Source organism: Lepeophtheirus salmonis, chromosome 5, assembly GCF_016086655.4.
Source record: "Lepeophtheirus salmonis chromosome 5, UVic_Lsal_1.4, whole genome shotgun sequence".
NCBI lineage: Eukaryota > Metazoa > Arthropoda > Copepoda > Siphonostomatoida > Caligidae > Lepeophtheirus > Lepeophtheirus salmonis.
In genome coordinates this window covers 46953446-46976087 of record NC_052135.2, presented here as the reverse complement: position 1 = coordinate 46976087, position 22642 = coordinate 46953446, and the positions used below count along the sequence as shown (strand labels likewise).

The following is a 22642-nucleotide window of genomic DNA, read 5'->3' as shown; positions in this document are numbered from 1 at the left end:
TCAAAAATCCTATTGACTAATGAGGCCCATTTCCACCTCAATGGCTTCGTCAATAAGCAAAACTGTCCTATTTTGGGCTTGGAAAATCCAAGACTTATTGTTGAAAAGCCTCTCCATTCTTAACGTGCGACTGTTTGGTGCAGCTTATGATTCGGCAGGGTCACTCGACCTTACTTTCTCGAAAATAAGGCTGGAGAAAGTGAATGGATTGCGCTATCGAGAAATGATTAATGATTTTTTATGACCAGAATCGGATGCTATAGATCTAGACAACAATTATTTTCAAGAAGATGGGGCTACTTGCCACACAAGTAACGAAACCATCATTCCTTTATGGGAAAAGCTTTCAGACCGTGTTATCTCTCGAAGAGGTGATTTCAATTGGCCACCTATACCTTGTAAAATCAACGTTAAAGATAAGGTCTATTCCAACAGCCCAGGGTCAATTTAAGACCTGAAATATCAAATTAATGTAGCTGTTGGGGGCATACAGCAGCCATTTTGCAATTTGGTGATGGAAAATTTCATAAAAAGGATAAATAGCAAACATTTTACTTTACATTGAAATTAACATCTGATCATTTATCTCAAAATATGCAGTTTGTCTTTGAATACCAAAATATTGAAAACCCCATTATTAGGGAGCAATATGTTCTTGAAATTGAGATGCTATAGGGAACTATTTTATAAATTGTATATTCATTTAAAATTGCCATATCCACATTACGTGTATAAGCAGGTTTATCCCATATCTTACTTCTTCTTGTATTATAATATTTACTTGTCATCTAAACATACTAATTGACATGAATCCCATGAATTTATTATAGTATTTTATGTTGGGGTTGGAATTTTTTTATCCTTAGTTTATTTTTGTCATCGTTGAATATTCTGTACAGGTTCATATAATTATTGGTTTTAATATAATAAATGTAATGCCTATATTCAAGATATTTTAGATAAATATTTTTTTTTAAATTCATAGTCCGATGTGCCTCTCTTCTTATTTTTTAAATCTGTTAAATTTTCTAAGAACATCAGAAAAAGTCTGTTTTGTCGTGATGCTTCAATAACTTGTTCATGCAATGATACATATATTATATCCAGTAAAAAGAAAACAGAATGATGAAAATGACCATAATTAACTTCACTTTTTATCAAAATTTGAAATACAATTGAGCATCACATCAACAGTGTTTTCTGCGATAGAGATCAAAGTTTTAGCTATTACCTGACAAGCCAAATCTAATTGACCTTCTCCTACAAGATTTTCCAAGACATTACTATATTATCACCCTCCGAATTGCTCTTTAAAAGCTCCATACCTCATAAATTAAGTCTAGAAACCTTGCTGATACTTATGGAATTTGGCTTATCATTCTTTTAAAATAATTTTTAGTTGTGATAAGTTAAATTTTGCTATATTTAAATCAGAACTAATAGTATCATTTGGATTTAGATATAAAAGTCATTTGATATATTTATAGAGTGGTATAAGAACTGAGTAAATGACATCTTGCAGGTGTTTAGGTCATCTCATACAAGTCTACACTATAAAATATGAGTTGAGGACTCATTTTGAATATATTTGGATGATTTTTTTAAAAACTTAAATTTGAATAAAAGTTGTAAATACCTCCATAATTACATTTTATGTCGTGGTTTCATATAAGATCAGTGGGAAATAATGGGTTAAAGAGTCTTTTTATTTAATGTCATCATAATAATAATTAATTTCAATGTTATTATAAATCCTTACGACATTCATTACACGATTGTTTTCATTCTATTTTCTTTTTAATTTCCTAACAATTCTAACAAAAAATAACTTACATTTTTGTCAAAAAAAAAAAAAAAAGAAGAGTATCTGTCCTTATGTGTTCTTTTTCCTATGTAACAAAATTTTGAACTTTTAAGCATCACTTTATATTTTCCCAAAGTCGAATAGCAGGAACATAATATTTTCAAATTTTGCTTTATTGGTCTTCCGATTGATTTTTTAGTGTATATAAAATATCAATACTCATTTTCAACATGAAAAGAAGTTGAAAATGAAGTTTTATCTACTAACTAATATTTTGATTAATTTCTTGCAACATCTTCAAAGAGGTACTTTAGTTATTAATTTATCAAGGGATTTTTTTAAATAAAAGTATATTCTAAAGTAATCCACTTTTTCCTAAATTATTTATTTTTCTTGGTGTATTATACAAACAACAACATTACAAACTAGTTTGAGTACAAAAATATGAAGATTTTTGATTTTTTTTTCCGAAAAAATTACATAAAAAGGTATTTATGAAATATTGTATTGTAATTTATTAGTGTACTATAAAATACCACGGAATTAAAATTCCCTAAATATACAAATGTAAGTTAAATTCAAAATATGTATTGAAGATTCTTTTTTCTATTATTAAATAACTTCAATTTAATATTAATTGCATATGACTCTACAATTTCTATTTCTGAGAAATATTCTGTTATCTATCGGTAAGATATGTGAATTAATGTTAATTATTAGGAAAATCTTCAACTAAATAAAAATTAAGTATTGGTAATTTGTATTGCTGTATTTAATGGGAGGCGCTTTTTAAATGCAAGGAATAATATAAAAGTAATCTAATGTCTTATTTTATTGAAAATTATCTTTAAAAAATCTCTCTCCACTGAAACTGTAAATCCATTTTTTGAATTTATGTATTTTCATTAAGTTGTGAATTAATTGAATACCAGATATGGGACATGGACTTGCGAGTACACTGGTACCTGAGCTAATTTTTGGTAGACTTTCAGCTCAACTTAATTTCACAATCAAAGGCTTGACTTGGACATGATTGATAAAAAACTAACGACTTGAAAGCTAATTTATACTCAACTAAAGAAAATCCTATACGCTATGGACCCTATATTATAATTTTTTGACTAGAAATCAGTACTAAAGAATTTTGACGACTCAATCAAAATAATAGATGACTCAAACTGAATAAGATTAAATTATTTAAAGACTTGGACTTTTTAACAAAGACTCGAAATACGACTTTAATTAAAAGCAAGTTGTAGTAATAAATTAATTTCGTTTATAAGATCCTTCGAACTTCAAACCTAGAATTGTAAAGATCTCCTTATTGAATCTTCAAAGCTCGACAACCCTACAATTCGCAGCAGCGATGTGATAACATTATGTGGTTTCCATGTTCCACATTGGTAAGAAACTTTGAAGTCATCTTTTCTTCTTTCAATCCTTACATGCAATTAAATGATAAATAATTATATCCATTTTATTCAAAATACTTTAGTAGAACACTTTCATAATATAAACTTCATATCTCTTACACTTAGATAATTTGAAATGCAACCAGATCAGATTAAGGGCCCACTCGAGACTGCTTACATCAGACTTGCAAACGTTATCCAAATGAACTTTCAAGCCTTTTTCGTTGAATTTCCATCTGAAACGATTGACAGTATATCAATCAAACCTCTCAAGCCAGCAACTATTCAGAAAAATAATGATTTTGAGAGTAGATTTCCATTAGTACAAGGATGGAAAAGTTTACCTCTTATATTATTATTAGTGTTATGTCGGTCCAGTTCAGTCCTGCTTATCGGTACTAACAACTTATAAAGTTCAGTGCTTGATGACGTCACTCAACTTTATTTAATCTTTTTAGTAAGTTGTAGTACTGATAGTTTCAAAGCCTGACGGTCTTTAGGACCGGTCATGGAACTGATAGGATCACCTTAAGACTCAACTGGACTAGACCGAATAAATAAGAACCTTCAACATAATAATGAATATTATAGCTATTTTTTACTTTTCTTGTTCCAATTTGAAAGGGGGAACTATTATCACCTTAAATTATATTTTATATTTAAATAATCACTTATAGAGTATTGCAATAGTAAATTAATTTTGTTTATAAACTATTTTTAACCTAAAAGTTAGTCACGTATATATATATATTATTTTTTTATTCAATACCCGACAATCCCTTTTTTATGGGATTTATTTTACAAAAAAATATATCTAATATACATAACATAAAAAAATCATAAAATAACGAGGGAATAAAAAAATAAAAAGAATAAATAAACATTCAAGTTGAAAATCTCTCACTGTTGATGACACTTGTTGGATTCTGGTGGCAAAAGAAGTCAAATTTTATCAATAGGTATCCCGCCAACATATCAAGTTACTAAAATCAATCCTCAAGTTTAAATATTTCTAACCCAGACTCTTGATTGCTAAAATTTATTTATACAATTATTAATGTGTTTTGTAAATCATGTTTTATTTATTATTATTGTTTTGAATCCAAAAAATCTGTAATCCTTTGCCTTTTTGCTTCTTGCTGACTCATGATGAAAGATTTATGAAATCTTTATTATTGTTTACTTATCTAGAAAGGACAGGAAATTCGGAATATGCAAAAAATAATCACAAAACCTCTCTATTTTTATTAAATAATTTGTATTTATCAACAGTCCCCGTTTTGCTTCCGAACCCTGTAGTTTTGCCTATATTTATTATTTTAATATATTTTTCAGTCAGTTTGATTAATAGTGTGATTGTTGAACATAATGTATTGTTTGAATTTTTTTTCTTTGTAAGCAATAAGCAATTGGATCTTAGTATTTTGTGGAATGTCCGTATCAACAAGGTTATGTAGGTTAGTATTCTCTAATATGAGTTTTGTGGAAAATAGGATATTGTAACAAATCACTAACATAAGATAATGAAGATTGACACAAGCAGTTGGGATGCAAACTAATAAAGACAGCTAGAATTTACGAGCAAATTACATTCATTAGTTATAATATGTAAAATATTCAAAGGCCAATGGCTTATCAAGTTTACATAATTTACTATCCAATTAAACTAAAGACAATTAGTTTGTCCCGTAAGATGATCTCTTTATCTCATTTTGGGTAATACCCAAAGACTTTTGAGAATCGTGACATAAACCTTACTGTCTATCAAAAATCTGTCCCTCTATTCTTCAGTTCTATTATATATTATTAAATGTATTAAAAATGGTATTAGTTCGTTAATTATACATTCGTATTTCTGTGTTGAAGATAAAAATTAACCATTACCATGGAAGGAGAAAAATACTTTTATTTAATATCCGACCTTTCTAGTTCTTAATCACTCAAAAAAAAAAAAAATAAATGTACAAATTTAGACATTTCGTAGAAATTTTCAGTACATATTAGTATTACTTTGATAATATTTGTGAAGATTTAAATATCTTTATTTTAACTGATTGAAAATGACCATTCCTTGATACGAAAATAAAAAGGAAAAACTAGAAAAAGAATACAAGTTACTATGATTAATAATTAATATCATCTAAACAAGTCAAACTCCTACACTACTCCCCTGGACGACCAAGTTAGTGAAGAGATCGTCCAGTTGTAGATCTTGTGCATTTTATATTCGGAGACGCTGGAAGGATGCTTGGAAATCTAAATGCAGGTCGAAGTCTATCTATCGAAACATTGTTACTTTTTGATGCAAAGTCCAATTTATAGTAACAATCGGGCCTGTAATACTGTCGGATACTCTTTTATGGGTTTATTTTTAACAAAAACGAATTCGTTTTTTTAAATTGTTTGTTAATGGCTCCTTTATTAAAATGTCTCGGAGGAATGTGCGTTATTTTCTCCATAGTTTTAAAGAAACTTTCGACGTCGAGGTTGCCAAAAGTAAAGGTCGACGCATAACAAAAATTTAAGGCCATGGATCCTGAGCAACCGTGAGTAAATGAAAAGTGGAATATTTAGAACCCGGATCTATTGGTACTGAGTTCATCAATCCCCATAAAACTACAGGTAGTGCATTGCTCCTGTCTTCTTTTTTTTCCAGCATTCGTGCTAGTAGTCCGGTCTTATATTTGGAATATGTATCACTTCTGGCCACCCTTTGAAACTACCTGAAATAGTATTCCCCCTGAATTAGTGGGAATGTACCAATTATGTCTACGTGAATAAAGGGAAGTTTTTCAGATAGAGGATCGAAAGACGACGTTGATTTTGATGTCCTGAAAGGTTTGGTTTTCTGAAACGCTAAACAGTTTTTAGTGAAGCTTCTGACATCTGCTCGCAAATTATGCCAAGCATAAAAAAGTGACACAGTGTGTACAGAAGGCACGATTCTTTGACGCAATTATGGAGACGACACAGCCAGCATGTAAGGTTCCTGAAATGTATTTAAAAGAAGGCTTAATATTAAACTTAAGTAAATTAGGATCCTGTTTCTTTTGATCCTCAATTATATCTTCAATGTAGGTTGGGCCTATTGTGATGTTATTTAAACTTCTAGAAAGAATGTCTGAAGTATGATTTCCAGAAATATGTTCGATATCACAATTGAATTTTGCTATAAATGCAAACGTACGGAACTGTCTTGGTGTTCAAGAAGGATTGTGAATGCCAATCGCAGTAACTAAAGGTTTGTGGTACGTGAAAACTTTAAAAACTTGTCAATCCGATGCCCATAGAAAATGTTTGATGCTTTCGTTAACACTTAACAATTCCCTATCAAACCTAGAATATTTCTGTTGTGTCGTTGAATGAGCGCGAGACCAAAAAGCTAGAGTTTGCCAGTGTCCATTTACCTTTTGCTCGAGAACAGCTCCCATTCTTGTACCAGGCGCATCAGTCGTCAGGATTAAAGGCAATGAACTATCTCTGAATGCAAGTTGAGTACTTTTAGACAAACTATTTTTAATACTTTGAAAGGCGTGTTCATGTTCTGTATTCCAATTAAACTTTACATTATTCTTTAACAGGGTGTACAAGTTAACTGTCAATTGACACAATCTTTGAATGAACTGAGAGTAATATTGTGGCATTCCCAAAAATCTATGCAGTCCATCTTTTGATTTTGGAGTTGGTACTTTTTAGATTGCCTTTAGCTTACATTCTAGATGTCTAAGACCTTTCGATGATATAGAATGTCCAAGGAAGTCTACCGATTTCATAAAAAACTCACATTTTTCAGGGGATAAGATCATACCAGCTGTTTTAAGTCTTGATAAAACCGCGTTTGACGTTTTCCCCAATGTTTATCCATCGACTATGAAGCGATAAGGATATAATCAAGGTAACCAAACACATTTGGGATTCCTCGTAGAATTGAATCGACAAGTCTCTGAAATGCCTGAACAGCAATTTTAAGACCAAAAGGTATTCTCAAATATTCATATAAGCCAAATGGCGAAATTATTGCAGTTTTATTTATAGAAGTGATGTTAATAGGTATTTGGTTATACGCTCTGTATAATCCATTTTACTAAAAAAGTCATAATTTTTAGATTGGCCACCAAATCTCTTAGATTTAAGAGGGTACCGATCAAGGTCCGTCATCTTATTTAATTGTCATAGTCGCCGCACATTCGCCAGCTTCCTTTGAGAAAGGAGGACCTTTGTTCTAGATATGGTGTTCAACTCTTTGAGCTGGATAAGTATCTATAAACTTTTATTATCAAAGACATCGTAATATTTAGATTTGATTTTTTTGAGTCTTTGATAGTTCTGTAATGAAGCATGATTCATCTTGGAATAATTTTTATTGAAAATATCAATTCTAAATCTGAGATTATATAAAAAATCTGGAACCAAAATTAGACGACCACTTTGTATCACAATGCATTTCCATTGGAAATCTCCTAGATGTTCTAGATTGAGATTTAAAGTTGTTGTACCAATAAAATTAACGAGGGCTCCTCCATTTCAATATTAGGGGAGAGTTTTTCTTGAACAAGACTTTAACATTTTTTAAATAGAATAAAAGACACTTGCACTCCTATATCTGCCAGAAAATTAATCAAATTTGAATTGTCTTTGATGAAAAATAAGTTTTATGGTTTATTTACAACCTCAGTCCCGTGCAACCGAGAGCAATTTAGTTTTTTGAAACAAGTACATAAAAATGGCAACTAGCTCCTGAACAGGTAGTTGCAAATTTGGAATGATAATAGCAGATATATTTTTTCTTCTTAGATTTAGTAAGTTTGGACTTATTATGAAGAGGTTTTTAAAAACATGATTGGTTGATATTTTTTAACATTAGATTTTACAATGGGTTCAAAAAATGTATCTCTATCTTCAACATAAAACGCTTAAAAAAGCTTTGAACCATCAAAATAGTCAAAAATAACAATAATTGTTGGGATTTTTCTGAAGCCCACCTTGCTAAAAGAGAAAAAACAAAACTATATATGAAATCACGGGATCAAATTCTACTGAGTTGAGCAAATACTTTTCTTGATCCATTTTTGCTATTGAACAGTGTTATTATGAACTTTAAAATATCGTGTACAACGCGCTTTTTTCACATGAGGCAAGTTTATTATTCTAATAATATATTGAATTTTATCAAATATATTGACTGGATATAATTAAATTGCGACATTTAGGTCATAATAAATTTATAAAAGTAAAATTTGTAAAAACTTTGAGAAATATTTAAAAGTGAACTGACATTTTTTATTTCGAATATGTGCATATTGTGATATATTAAAGTGATATTGGCTGTTTTATTTGGCTATCAAATAATGGGACTGCGGCTAATTTTCTGCTACTCCTTATTCACATAGGACTTGAGGTCAGCAATTTTGTCTTGGCGTACATGGCAGTATTTCGATTCCACTTGCCAATAGATAATCTAGTGCAACGGTTTGAGATCTGGGCTCTGGGGTGGTCATTTCTATAAAAGATTTAAATAGCTTTAGTTTTTGGTAAGATAAATAATTTTATTCAATTATTTGTTCATCAAGTTGAAAGTTATTAAAACGTGGCATTGAGAGCCTAGCACATAGGACATTTCAATTTATTCAGACATAAATAGCCTTTATATCAAAAATGGAACAACTCTGTACTTTGTAATCCATCGGACAACTGCCTTTATTCCTTTGAAAAATAAAATATCAATCCTTGATAATACTTTTTGTAGATTCTATTATTTTTTGTGAAAAATGTATGCTTAAAGTTGCAAGATAGTAAAATGAAAAGTAAAGTTAACCTTATCAGTCAAAATCATTTTTTGATTCATTTTAAAATTTAAATCACCAACAATAATGTTGGTCTTCCTCTAATCTTTTTAAAACCGCAATATCATCCTGGTTAGGGCCATACAAATATAACTAATAACTATGTCACCCTCAAAACCATTTAGCCGAATTACCAACATAATGAACACTTACAAGAACAGAACATATTTATTTTTTAATTAACAATTCCCCTACATAAGACATTTTTTGATTCAATTATTCAATTAAAAATAGTAATTAACTTGTTGAAAAAACTTTATTTAGCTACTTCTTAGGTCAATGTTACAATTATATCAAGAAAATCCAAATTTTCTATTTCTTTTTACTATCACTAGTAGCTCTTGCTCTTTTTGACATAATAACGTTTTGCATAACATATGGTTTATTAAGTTTTCTGGTAAAACTAATCTGATTTTCATCCAAACATTCGTCATTTAAGCAATGTAAAGTTATTTCTACATTTCCAAAAAGTGTTTAAACACTTCCTATCATCGTTCCAAATATCTATATTTCTTATGACAATTTCAGATGCCATATTGATCTTAACTTTGTCTTTATTCAATAGATTCAAACTTATTATATTTTCTTCATTTTTATCACATATTTATACCAACTGTCTCAGTTTGTGATTATTATTCGTTTTTTTCATTCACATCCAAAAACTCCATTGTTTAAAGATTGATGAGCGTATTTTTTCCATTACTTTGATTCCTTAATTAGGATAAAATCTCATGTTTACAGAATTCCTTTGCATTTATTTAATGCCTTTTGAATCTCTCTCCCGTTTAATTTCTCTATATTTGTTCGTTAGTAGATATTTTGAGACAATTTTTAAAGGCTTTCTGGTAATGTTTTTACTCCGTTAAATCTTAGTCCTACCAGTTATATAGTCATAGCTACAATTTGGTGAATATATGTGATAATATTCACAACATTTTTTCTATATCTCCAAACCGTCATATACTATTTGTGGCTGAAAAAATCTTTATACTTCGTTTTGCAAGACAAATCAAGGTTGATGTGAATATGGTAAAATTGTTTCGCTCTAAGAATAAACAAAAAACTTAAAAAAATATATCAATATAAGTGTCTTAGAAGCCGAGAAAATACCATCTGAATGTGACCAACGAATTTTAGTCCGCGCACTTTTGAACGCTGACTCTCAATACTACAAAGCATTCTATATTTGTGATGCCCCTGGGCTTTGTGGCCTCAGATGGCAAGGCCATTCCCCTCATCTTGTTTCTGGTCGGGTAAAGGCTCACAGGGGCCGACTTTGTGCCGAACTTGGAGGAAAAGTTGTAATAATGGGACTAGACCAACTACCCGGACATGAACGTGGTATTCCAGTAGAATAGTACGCCTACAAACACGCCCAAAAAGTGGTTGGAGGACAACTTGCCTCTCTAGCCAAAGAAAATTTGTCCCTCTACTCACCAGATGACAACCCATTGGACTTCACATTTGGGTGCATGTTGAGTCAAAGGCCTACACCGTCCGTCACCCAAATATCAACAACCTCAAGCACACCGTCAACCAATACTGGGATGGCATGTCTGAGGACTACATCTGCAATGGGTGCAAGACCTTCCGTTGTAGCCTGGAAGACATCATTTCTGAGTCGATCATTATCGGTAATTCATTTACTTTTCCACAACACCAGTATCAGTTTGATTCTGTTTTGTTTCATGATTACTAATTTCATAGAATTTCTTCAGCCATTCCTCCACGATCAGCTCGTTAAATCTTTTAAAATTATTAACATTGAAAATCTCATTTTTCTGTTTCTGTTAACCAATATATATTATATACCCTTCAGTTTAGGAATAAATTTTTTTTATTGCCTTGTATGTTTTTAATCTGCAATGACTTATATATTTTTAACTATTCCAATATTTGCCTAATGCAAATACAACATTTTCTATAAATATAACATTCCTCATATCTTATTTGTATTGTCATTAAACAAATATTTTACTCTTCTAGCCATAACTTAGCCCCAAAGTCGTCTTTTATAATCATGGTTGTTGCTGTTATATATATGTCCCGAGCCTTCTTTCTGATGATAATGTGATAATTTTTGCAATCCAGTTTTTGATTGACTTCACAGCAGCTTTTGATAATGGTCTGACATTCTAGCAACATTTCCATAAATTTGATAGTGGCTTATAATCCGGTAAACTAACGTGATGCAAAAATATATGCGAATACTTATGGAGATTTCGAACGGAATCACATTTTTTTCTACATTTTTTTTTATCACTAACGGCTTGGCCATGTGGTCGATAGAAAAATATTTTTTAACATAAACAAACCACAAGATCGGCCTATATACAGTATTCTTACAAATAAAACCAGGCTTTTACTTATTAAAATATTTTAGTTTCATCATTTGATTCTTTAAATATGGAACATTGGGAACCTCTGTATGTAATAATATGTTCTGTTTTACATAGATGGCGTTTAAATTAAGATTTCAATTTCCAATTCACTATCGGTTCATAGCCACTGTCTTAGATATTTTTCAAAAAAACTCTGCTGTGTAATTGAAATTTAGAAGGTTTTCTTACAAAATTTTGCTAATGTGAGTGAAAAAAAATATGGGCAAGTTTAGTTATAAAATAACCTTCTATATTTTTTTAACTGTTGATAAACATCCCACAATTTCTCAAATAAGTTGCCACAGTATCAACAGTAGTATCAAAAGACATTCTTAATTGTACCTTACAGTTCTTCTTGCAACTCTAGTGAGGTTAAGAGTACCATTTAGTTTTTGGTAAACATGGAAGATAATCTTGATTAATCTTATCTGTTCATTTTTGTTGTTGTTGCTCAAATTATTAAACTTTTTGTCAAACTTCTATGCTTGAACCATCATTATATTTAGGAACCAATTTTATGTGGCCCAGTATCATTTTTTTAACACTCTGTAGTTGGTAACATCATTGTCTAACAAATCTACTCCTCCCATATAACTTGAATAATTGATTATGACATAAAATACATGGTTTCCTCTTTTTGGAGAATAGATGGCTTCAGCAAATTCACTTATGACTTTTTTATGGAATCATTGAAGAGATGAGATTACATCCTAAGCCGTTGACGATTCATTTGTTTCAAATATTTATAAATTATTTTATGATAGATTTATTATTCATTTGTTTACTTGTGTCAACAATATCAGTCAAAAGGATCAACATCGAGGATGATGATGCAGTGAAGGTATGTACACTTGACGTGGGTTGCCCTAATTGCTTTATTTTCTGTGGAAACTGTAGCAAAAACTAAAAGTTCTTTCATTTTGCTTATTGCACACGAATGATTATTTTTCCAATAATAAAAACTAATTTATGCCATCTCTTACTATACAGTGAATGTAGTGGTAACAGAATAATTATATACATACAATGCCATTACGAAATGCATTCAAGAAACTTAAATGCAACATGCATTTCCAACTACCTATAATTATACGAACTAAAAAAAAGGCTTTTAATTGATATAATCTATTTGAGCTGTTGACCAAAGTGCTATGTTGTTTATAAATTACTATTCCGATTTTTATTCTGACATTGTTTTTTTTTTCATTTATAGTTCAGATGGAGCTTCACAGATTAAGTAGTTGACATTACAGTATCACAACTAGTTAATGTGACCTATAAAAATACTACAGTTTATTTACAAATCATAAGTAAATTTCCAAAATTCAAACACACTCATTTAAAGAGAACAAATTATCCCTAACACTTTGTCACCTATGTTGTGAGTTATCATATTGTGTCAGATATTAATGGATATTTTTTTAGATACCAGTTTGATTAAAAGGTACTTTGGACTATGAGCGTCTGATCAAAACAACAAATGAAAAAAAAAAAAAAAAAAAAATGTTGCATTAACTATGAATATGAATCCGATAACTCACGGAATTATGTCATTATCCATGCCTTTCTCAAGGATGAAGATCGGAGGAGGAAATGGATTTTCTTCGTGGAAATGAGGTACGAAGATCTTATTCTGTAGTCATTTTTTTAAAATTGAATGACATAAATGCATTCCTGTCTTGGATGAGGAAACATCTATTTATTTTGCTTGTAGAGAGTAATTTTCTAATCGAAAAAATGAGATTCAAATGAGAATCGACTTGTAAGTTCAAAAAAATGTCCAGCTTCATATCTTAAAGAAATATGTCTGATCTTGTCAATCTCCGAATATATCTCCTATTTATCTGTCAAAATTTTCGATCTTACAACTAAAGACGCTAACAGCTCCTCACACTTTGCACACAAATTGGATCCAATCTTAGGAACAATAATTTTCTGTAAAGAAAACTCGGTCGTATCTCCGATGAAAACATGAACAAATTTGCTTACTACAGAGAGTTTCATAATTTTGTCGTTATCAATGTCTAATATTTAGGATATTGTCTATAAACCTTCATAATTTTATAAAATTATTTCTGCTAACATAGACATTTTGGTAGTTGAAAAAATTGGATTCTTATTAACATATTCAGCTAGTTGGCTTCGAGATATATAGAATACATTTGCTTATGGCTACGAATAAATTGTTTTATCATCTAAAAATCTGTGTAAGAAAAGTTTGGTATGTTTATTTGGACAATGTACAGTCACACCCCCTCTTTCAGAAACTACTATTCTAATAAAATGAAATAAGAAACCGGATGTTGCATATGTAAATATAATAATATAATACGAAATTTCAGCAAAACTTTCAATGATGGGTTTGTTTTTGAGAAGAATAACATGAATTCATGCTTTTACAAATGTAAATATACAATTTTCTCGGAAAGTTGACTAGATGAATTATGAAATAGACGGTATATATAAAAACTGTGTAGAAACTTTTGACTTTAAAATTTTTTGGCAAGGAGAAAATGTAGGGATAAACCTGATAATAAATTGATCTTAGCTATGTGCTTTCCAGCAGAACAACATATGAACGATACAGCAGTGTATGATTCCACAAAAAAATGCTGGTTTGTTGAAATGCCATGGAAAGATCTTAATATTGAAGGTAATTAACTGACTAATAATTGTAACAGCTATGTGGAAAAAGGTTCTGATTAAAGTTAAATCAGAACACATACCATATGGGAATGATGATTATAATGACTTTATTAAAACGGATTTACGGAAATAATTCCATTACAAATACAAGAAAAAAGCTAATCACCAAACCTACAAGTTTACTGTTCACCTTCTATTTAATGCCTGAACGATCGACAAGAAAATGTAAAATTGTTATAAATGCATCAATGCCTGATCAGAAAAACAGAAAACTTACTTTGAATACATTACTGTTATCTTTCCCAAATGTATTAAGAGAAATTGTACAATTAATTTTACATTAAAAAATGCTGAATTTTAACAAAAATGTTTCTTTCCATACCTCTAAAAAAGGAATCAGATATGGATATGTTAAAATTTCTTTGTAGTAATTCTTATAAAAGTCCTCCAGAGATGTATCACATTACCAAACTCCCATTTGAATGTATATTAAGTCAGAAATAACTATTGCTAAAGAGAAAGTATGTAATATTCATCAATTGCTACTTCATATAAGCTAAAAACAAACCCTGAATTTAATAAGACAACAATATTGGGCTATTGGGAATTTTTTATATGTCAAAACAATAGTGAAATTATTGAAAATACCTACATGTAGATACATAAAGTTTGAATTCCCAAAAATGTAACTACTTCTCACTATGATAATCTAATTCTATGGTCTTATGTTGGAGTAGACTACTTGGCACTTATATCATGTATAAAAAAGTGTCAAATATATAGAAACCATCAAAAGATTTCTGCTTGCTCTCTCTGTATATTTCCAGGAAGTATTTTTGACGATTTGTTAGAAATTTGTGACAGACCATCTAAATGTGATTAAAACAATGCTACAAATTTAAAAAGCCAACAACCATTCAAATGAGCTTTTTTCTAAAGTCAAGATTGATAAGATTCAAGCAGAAACCTCTAATGGCGACTCCCATGAATTGATTGGGAGTTTTTCAAACCAGAGGGATATTGGACAAAGGTGCTAGAAAAATAATGGTTAACATATCTAAAATATAATTTAGAATTGAAGCACAACAAAGTCGACTGACAATTAGAAAAATAGAAACATTAATTATAGAAATAACAAGTATCATAAATGATAGACCACCGGTAGTTTCCAATCAGGATCCCCTATCACCCTCAACTATTATTCCGAATCTCCTGATTCATAGTCGTCAAAAGGGTGTAATAAACACTACAAATTAATCAATCTTGTCCACGTTACCCTACCATAACATGAGGATGTCAAAAAAAAAAATCCTGAAATATTTTGGACAAAATTGAGATAAAAATCTTTCAATGAATTAAATATCAGTAAATAATGGTTGAAGTTTTTTATGAACACAATCAAAAAAATATACAGTCACCCTAAAACCTGAATCATAAGTGAAAAATTCATGGAAGTTAGCAACGATTACTAAAGTCCATAAAAACCATGACAACGTTGTCACTTCAGCAACACTTTTAGAATTTTTTTTTAACAAATAGGATAACAATTTTACGTTCAATAAAACAATTGCTGTATTACTGAAAAATAAATAGTGGACTCAAAATTGACCAATCAATGTGGACATGCTGGAAATCAAGAGCAGACGTTGACAGTCCCTGAGTAGGGTGCACAATTGACTCAAGAGTGCCAGTCTCTTGTTCGAGATCGACTCTGCCACAAAGACGAAGTCATAGAGGATAATGTCATTCCTGGGGAAACAGCTACCATGTTTGTAGAACCAGTTTCTTACCATTAGGAAGATATATGAGAGAGAGATGTTGCTGATACTCATCAATATACATTACGGAAGAAAAGATGACGTAAAATGAATATATATAAATTTTTAAATGATATCAAATCATGCATCGAAAGATAAAGTTAAACAATTAATTAATATAAATCTAAAAATTCAGAATATTATAAAACTATACAGTATGGTCACATTTTCGTCGGTCTCGGACAACCTTACAACTTGTCTTGTCTATTCTAAAACCGAGTTACGAATAGAGGAGAAACATAGACAGAAACATTTTTAATCAATTTTTTTACCAAAAGCCTGAATAATGTTATGAAAAGAAAGTAACTTAGACACCCCACAAGTTATAAAGTTATTTGGGAATAGTTTGGCAATACAAGGTAGATATTACAAACATCAACGTATTGTTTCTCTTAAGCAACTCTTTGTTCAATTAGTGAGACTTCCTGGAAATATCTACAGCCTATCCCCCTGGGAGTCTATCACATTTAGTGGAAATGGAGTAGAATATGCGCAGACAAAGATACTGGTAATGTCGTATTCTGACAAACCTGTCATTTTCTGGCGAGTCTGGTGGAATTTGAGTCATTGAATAACGCTCCATATACCTATTACCTATTGGTAATATTGATTATGTTCACCTGTTTTTCCCCTCCGGAAGTAAGGAGGTTTTTTCTATTCTTATTACTACATTATTCATTCGAAATATAGATCTCAAATTTTATACACCTGTGCCATTATTATTTTATGTTTTATTATAGGTAGAGTAAGTTATACAGTCCATTTAATTAAATCATCCTTGATTATTTAGAGAAGTATAAATCCTCAAAGATGGGAATGATTATGCAAAGATGAACAATGGAATGAAACGGAGAAAGTCAAATATCTTGTAAAGTGGCTTTCGAGATGTTTGCCGAATTATATTTTTTAAAGTAAAATGGGATATCTTGTGACAATTTCTTATCATACAATAGTTTGAATGTACTTAAACCTACAATATAAATTTCAATGAAAGTTCACATTATCATATTGTTTGCAATGAAATTGTATCATAATCAGATATGCAGTGGTTACTTGAAGCAGGGAGAGTGCTGCCTGAGCATATGTTTTTATTTACCAAAGTGTTCATCATTATTCTGATATTCCTTTTTATCCTCACTACGCCATCACAAAGTAAATTGAGTCCAAGAGTAAATTAGTGTTGTCAAAGATTATAGGAAAGCTTTTGGGAAAGGATATTTCGCCTTAGACGAGACTACAGGTAGATCCAGAGAATACTGAAGACTGAAAAGTTGGACTCAAACACAGCTTTGAATATTAAATCAAATGAATCTTTACTCTTTTCTATATTTATATATAGTATTTACTACATGACCGATACGAGTGATATGCAACATCATTGGAAAATTTTGCTTAAGTTTTTTGACTGTATTAAGAATGTGCCATTATTTATGGAATATGAAGAGGATACAAATGAAGATGTAAAAAAATTAATGATAATTCTGATTATAGGCAGATACGAATATAATATTAAAAGTACATCTTAACATTTGGTTTCTTATATTTACCGTAACATGTAAGTTTTATGGATGATAACCTCTAATTATAGTGGCCTCATCCAACAGTACACATTTAAATTGTTCGTACAAATTTCCTTATAACAAAGGTTTTATATGGCATGAATGGTTAACTTTATTTCTATTAACTTATTAATTGCATCATTGTTTTCATTCATACCAAAAATACTGAATTGAAGTCCCCGCCGTATTAATCAATACTTTTCGATCGCCAGAATAAGAGAAAAAAAATATACTTCGGAGATAATAATGTCAGTATTTTAAAAGTATTAAGGATGGATCGTTGCTATTCTGTTCAGACTATGAGCAAGAAAGTGACATGCAACATCATTGAAAAATGTTCCCAAAAGTTACATAAAACAAAATGCGTCATCGATAATGAAAAACTTAAAGTTTATCGCCACATAAATCGGAGCCAAAAACGTTGTTAAGACTTTGGACTTCAATCGTTCTATTGCATTCATAGAATAAAACTTCAAGTTAATATCGTCAATAGAAATTTCTTATGCTATTAAATTCAAATTTTCTCAAGTCTTAGAACCCAAAATAACGAAGTCACATGAAACAAATCTAGAAGCCATGCCATAAATCTAAACTCTTTCGCCTTCATTTCGGCAAAAGCTGAATTTAAATTAATATTTATATATATTAATTATATAATGTAATTTCATGTTAAAAAATAAAATATAATTATTATATTTATTTGTTCTTGCTACAAGCATAATATTTTATTTGAAACATGTTGGAATTCTTCATAAAAAGTAAACAATATTGTAAATGTAGGTACCATGAATATGACAATAAATGCACTTCAAAAATAAAACTAGCTCTAATATACGATTTATATTTTATAATAATGGAAATGTTTCAACTTTATCTTACATTCAGGAAGACTACAAGCAATACAATTTCCATGAGTTTTTTAAATTGAACATCAATTTTATTTAATTTTTACTCAAACTTTAGTAATATTAATCACAATTATACATTTAAACAATTTGAGTTGTCTGTTTTTGGGTCTTGACGATGACGATGGAATGGTTTTTTGAAATCCTACATAATATTGAATCCCATTCTTGGCATGTTAAATATATGAAATATCCATATCATACATTCATCCCATATCTTTATAGAGATCATTACCGTTATAGAACACAAATGATCCTGGACTGGATCCTTTCCTCAAATTTAAACATTTGGTAGTCATTAAACCTTTATAAAACCTGGGTCAGATAATGAATTCATATTGTAACCATTCTCCTGGCTATGCAACATTGGTTGGGAAGTTATGATTGTGGTTACAATCAAAATTCTTAGTTGGACTAATAGTAAAGTTTAGGATCGACTTTGAAGTAATTCTTGCCAATGTTTTTACCCGTTACAGAGTAGGAATTTTGTTTACTTGATTTCCAATTTCCTTAAGACTGCTCAAAGCTAATGTAAGAAAACGTTACGACAGGTAAGCTGCTCTTCTCCCAAACATTTTTCAATTGTCAAAGTTACCACGTTAACTTTCGGTTTATTTTTTTAGCACTCCAGTGGAAAGCATTATTTTCATCTATGATCATAATCGTATCCTTAATGATCAAATTGCTTGTAATGAATTGTTTAACAATCAGATGACCCACAATCACTTTACCTGACAATGTATATAAACGTAAAATGATCAACTATAGATAATTCTATAGATTGCCCGAGCATTTTGCACATCCCTAATTAAAATATTCTTCAAGTAAATGTAATTGATTAGTAGACTTAGGATTTGAGAGCGATCCCTAAATTGCTCAAAAATTGCTCCATTTGTCCTCTTTTTGAAAAAACTGCCTGTTCTTACCTTTTTTTTTTTTTTTTTTTTTTTGAAAAAACTGCTCTTTTGGCCCTTTTTTGGCATTAAAATGGATCGTTTTCTAAGCTGGTGTAAGTAAGTATAGAAAATTTGAGTTATAATCAGATTACACAGCAACTTTTGATTATTTTTTTGGCTTTCTTTTTGGAGGCAAAATATGCATATTATGATTACATGATTTGGATATCTAAAGGAGCCAGATAACGACAAACAGCCAATTAGAGGAAGGATAAATTAGGTTTAAAATTGAGTGTAGAATAATTCCACATGAATCTCGTATCAAAGGAGAACTATTTTTTTGCCAAATTGCAAAATCCTGATCTTCCCTTTATGCTAAAGGTCTGAGGTATACCAATTGATGGTTAAGATGAGATTTCTTTGTTTAATAGAACTTTTGAAAATCACGGCAACTTCAAATTTGTTTTAACTACGAATGTGGACTTCACACAGTCTTTAATGTATGTTTATAACTACCAATACAGAACGAAGGGAAAAATTAACAGAAGGAAATCTTTCTAATATTCTTTTTTTCATTTGTTGATATAATATAGCAAAATTTATAAATAAATTATGATAAATATAAACAACACTAACTACTTTAAATTATTCTTGGAAAACGGTATTTTTCTCTATATAATTTTTTTATTTATTTATATTTTGGTTGCTCATTTTTTCAAATTTCAGAGATCTTTTTAGCTCATTTTAGACAAAAAAAAATTCTCAAAAATCCACTGTATATTGATTAGTAATCATAAATTATTTATTTTTATTTTAATATTTTTTATTTTACAGTTTAAATGACAATAATTAATGTGGGTTTCAGATGGATTGTGTAAAGTTCAATTTATAATTATCAAATTCGAGTTATTGAATATTAAGTTGAGTTGAATTTTAGTTTTAAGATAATGATAGAAATTGAATTCAAGTAAAGGCATCGGTCAAAAGAGTAAACATATTACAATAAATTGATCAAATCTAAGTGCAAAAATTAAGTTGTCACTTTGACTTCCTGAATAAAGCAGTCAATTATTATTAATTTAATAATAGACGTAATTTTTGAAAATATTAAATGGTGTAGTAGAAAATCATTTTAAAATGTTGTGTCTATATGATTAGAAACCTTGCATAAATAAAGCTAAAATAGATTGTCATTTATAGTTATAAACATCTCAGTGGCATCACTATTAATTAGATTTATTCTTTTTGATAAAATTTCCGCAGCTGTGTACAATATTTTCTTGTTTGGTTCTGAAGTTGCTGGAATGGATTAATATTCTACTCTGAAAATATATTTAGAAAGATGTACTTTCCTTTACTGCTCTTCCACTTCAATGTATCTTGAGATAATACAATACAAACGGGATAGTTGTACAATTTTATCAAATTACTGTTTTTATCATTTAGTGTATACTCAAATATTTTGAGTTTTGATGACTCGGGTACGAGTTTAATCGAATTTAGATCAACTAGGTTCAAATTTAGTCAAGTTTTTAAAATAATTTTTAGGGTAAATGGGAGTAATGTTCCAAAACAAAAACACCTTCAGGCAAAAAGTTTGGGGCTTGGGAGATATTTGAGACGGAGCCCTATCTCGAGCCTATACTTAATTTACCTATGGGAATTTCTCCTTCAATCTTGACAAGACAGTTTACCTCAAAATCTTGTATGTAGTAGGGATTAGCATCAACTTTTTTCTTGTGCTTGAAGACATAAATTTATTTTCTTCTCACCATACACTAAGACGCTCAGAAATATAACTTGAGGTGCTTGATGTTTTTTATCTAAATGTCAGCTTAAGCATTTAAGATGATTTTGCAATTTGTATGTCATTTCGGTGGTTATGGTTCTGATCCACCGGAAAGATATTCTTGCCCAAAAAAAAAAAATCAGCGTTCACAAGATCCGAAACTCATGGCCTTCTTGCACGATGTGTATTCCATCTGATTCCAATCTGCATATGTATATAGATAGAGGTAAAAAGAAAAAAATGATTTATATATATTTTTTTAAATAATATTTTGGGGTAATTGGGTTATTTCCATTTATTTGCAAATATGAGTAACACTCGAATTCAGCACAAGTTATATATGAAGTAGTAATTTTCATATAGTACAGTAAGAATTATACTCCTAATCATTTCAAACGTATACAATACTATTGAGTTTCAAGCATTCAATTATATTATTTAAAAGTAAATATCATATCAAGGGTTATAAATACTTATCCTTAATGTAGTAGGTACACATTAAACTGTTTTTGGGTTAAAATTTTTATCCCCCAGCGCTTAAACTTTTTCTATTTGCCATAATCTAAAAACTGAACTCCACAAAGTTTGAGACTTTTTGGATTTTTTTTGTCAATGGTACATGCCATTATAATGAGAGAAAATGGTATATGGTTTTCTGTTGTAATAAATACAACATATTCAAATTTAACCCTGGTTAAAGTCATAGTTTTTGACAAAAAGAGGAATATTGTCTTATGTTATGTTTGATAAAACAGAAAAATCTCATAATTATAATCACGTCTTAGGCCCATTAAATTACTAACAACAATTTGTTTGTGTTACAAGCCAAATACTAAAACAAATACATCTTATCAATCATAATTTCATATTTTGGACGGTATAATATGTCCAAAAATTGTCATATTTTGTCCCAAAAATAAAATTGCCGGTATCCCACCGAAAACGGTGTGATAAGCCTCAAACTTTAAAATGGCAGTTTATATATTGTTATTCTGCAGGGGGGAGGGGGGAAATATGAAGCCAATAACGGGACGGACTAATGTACAATCAGTTTTGATTTTTCATTATACTTGTATCATTATGTTGTTTATGTTGTCATAGTCTAATTTTGATGAAAAACAATATAGGTATTGGTAAATACAAATATATTATTCATTAAAAATTATTAATTCAATAGATTGTTCCCAAAATATAGTAATATTCAAGGAATTATGATCATTTTAATATCAGTGACATGAATCATGATATTTAATGTATAGTAGATATTCACAAGGGATTGTCAACCATAAATTTTATAGGGGATACTGGAAAAAATTGCAACATTTTGTGCTATTAATTATGATTATTAGGAACTTGTTCCACTTAACATTTTGTAGACCAACCTCAATTAAGCACAACAAATTTATGTACGTCAGTAGTGAGGCAACTAAAAAGCAAGCTACAAATATTTTCATAACATTGAGTCTCCATTACATAAAAGGTGTGTATATATAAAATATGAATTTACCAATAGATGGCAATATCAGAGAATGTTGTTGTCGTCAGAAAACGACATTGCATTATTTCCTTTATTCTTACTTATGGCAATGA

General features: G+C 30.0%; 2 long non-coding RNA genes across 8 annotated transcripts; one reads left to right on the top strand and one right to left on the bottom strand.

The window, feature by feature from the left end:
* Positions 1 to 1688: 1688 nt before the first annotated feature.
* LOC121118622 (uncharacterized) lies at positions 1689 to 3725 on the bottom strand. 2 transcript variants are annotated; one of them, XR_011780256.1, is made up of 4 exons: positions 3561 to 3725; positions 3337 to 3497; positions 2734 to 3244; positions 1689 to 2357 (listed from the first exon to the last, which is right to left on the bottom strand). It is a non-coding gene; the product is annotated as an uncharacterized lncRNA (long non-coding RNA). The 2 variants fall into 2 exon arrangements; XR_011780257.1 differs by lacking the exon at positions 1689 to 2357 and having other exon boundaries at positions 2412 to 2848; positions 3106 to 3244; positions 3561 to 3710.
* A 1587-nt stretch (positions 3726 to 5312) lies between these two features.
* On the top strand, positions 5313 to 11008 carry LOC121118083 (uncharacterized). 6 transcript variants are annotated; one of them, XR_011780259.1, is made up of 8 exons: positions 5317 to 5805; positions 5873 to 6196; positions 6254 to 6464; positions 6557 to 6706; positions 6798 to 7194; positions 7323 to 7961; positions 8011 to 8747; positions 10064 to 11008. It is a non-coding gene; the product is annotated as an uncharacterized lncRNA (long non-coding RNA). The 6 variants fall into 6 exon arrangements; XR_011780263.1 differs by having other exon boundaries at positions 5313 to 5805; positions 6254 to 6706; positions 7267 to 7961; XR_011780260.1 differs by having other exon boundaries at positions 5315 to 5805; positions 6557 to 7194; positions 7267 to 7961.
* The last annotated feature ends 11634 nt before the right edge of the window (positions 11009 to 22642 follow it).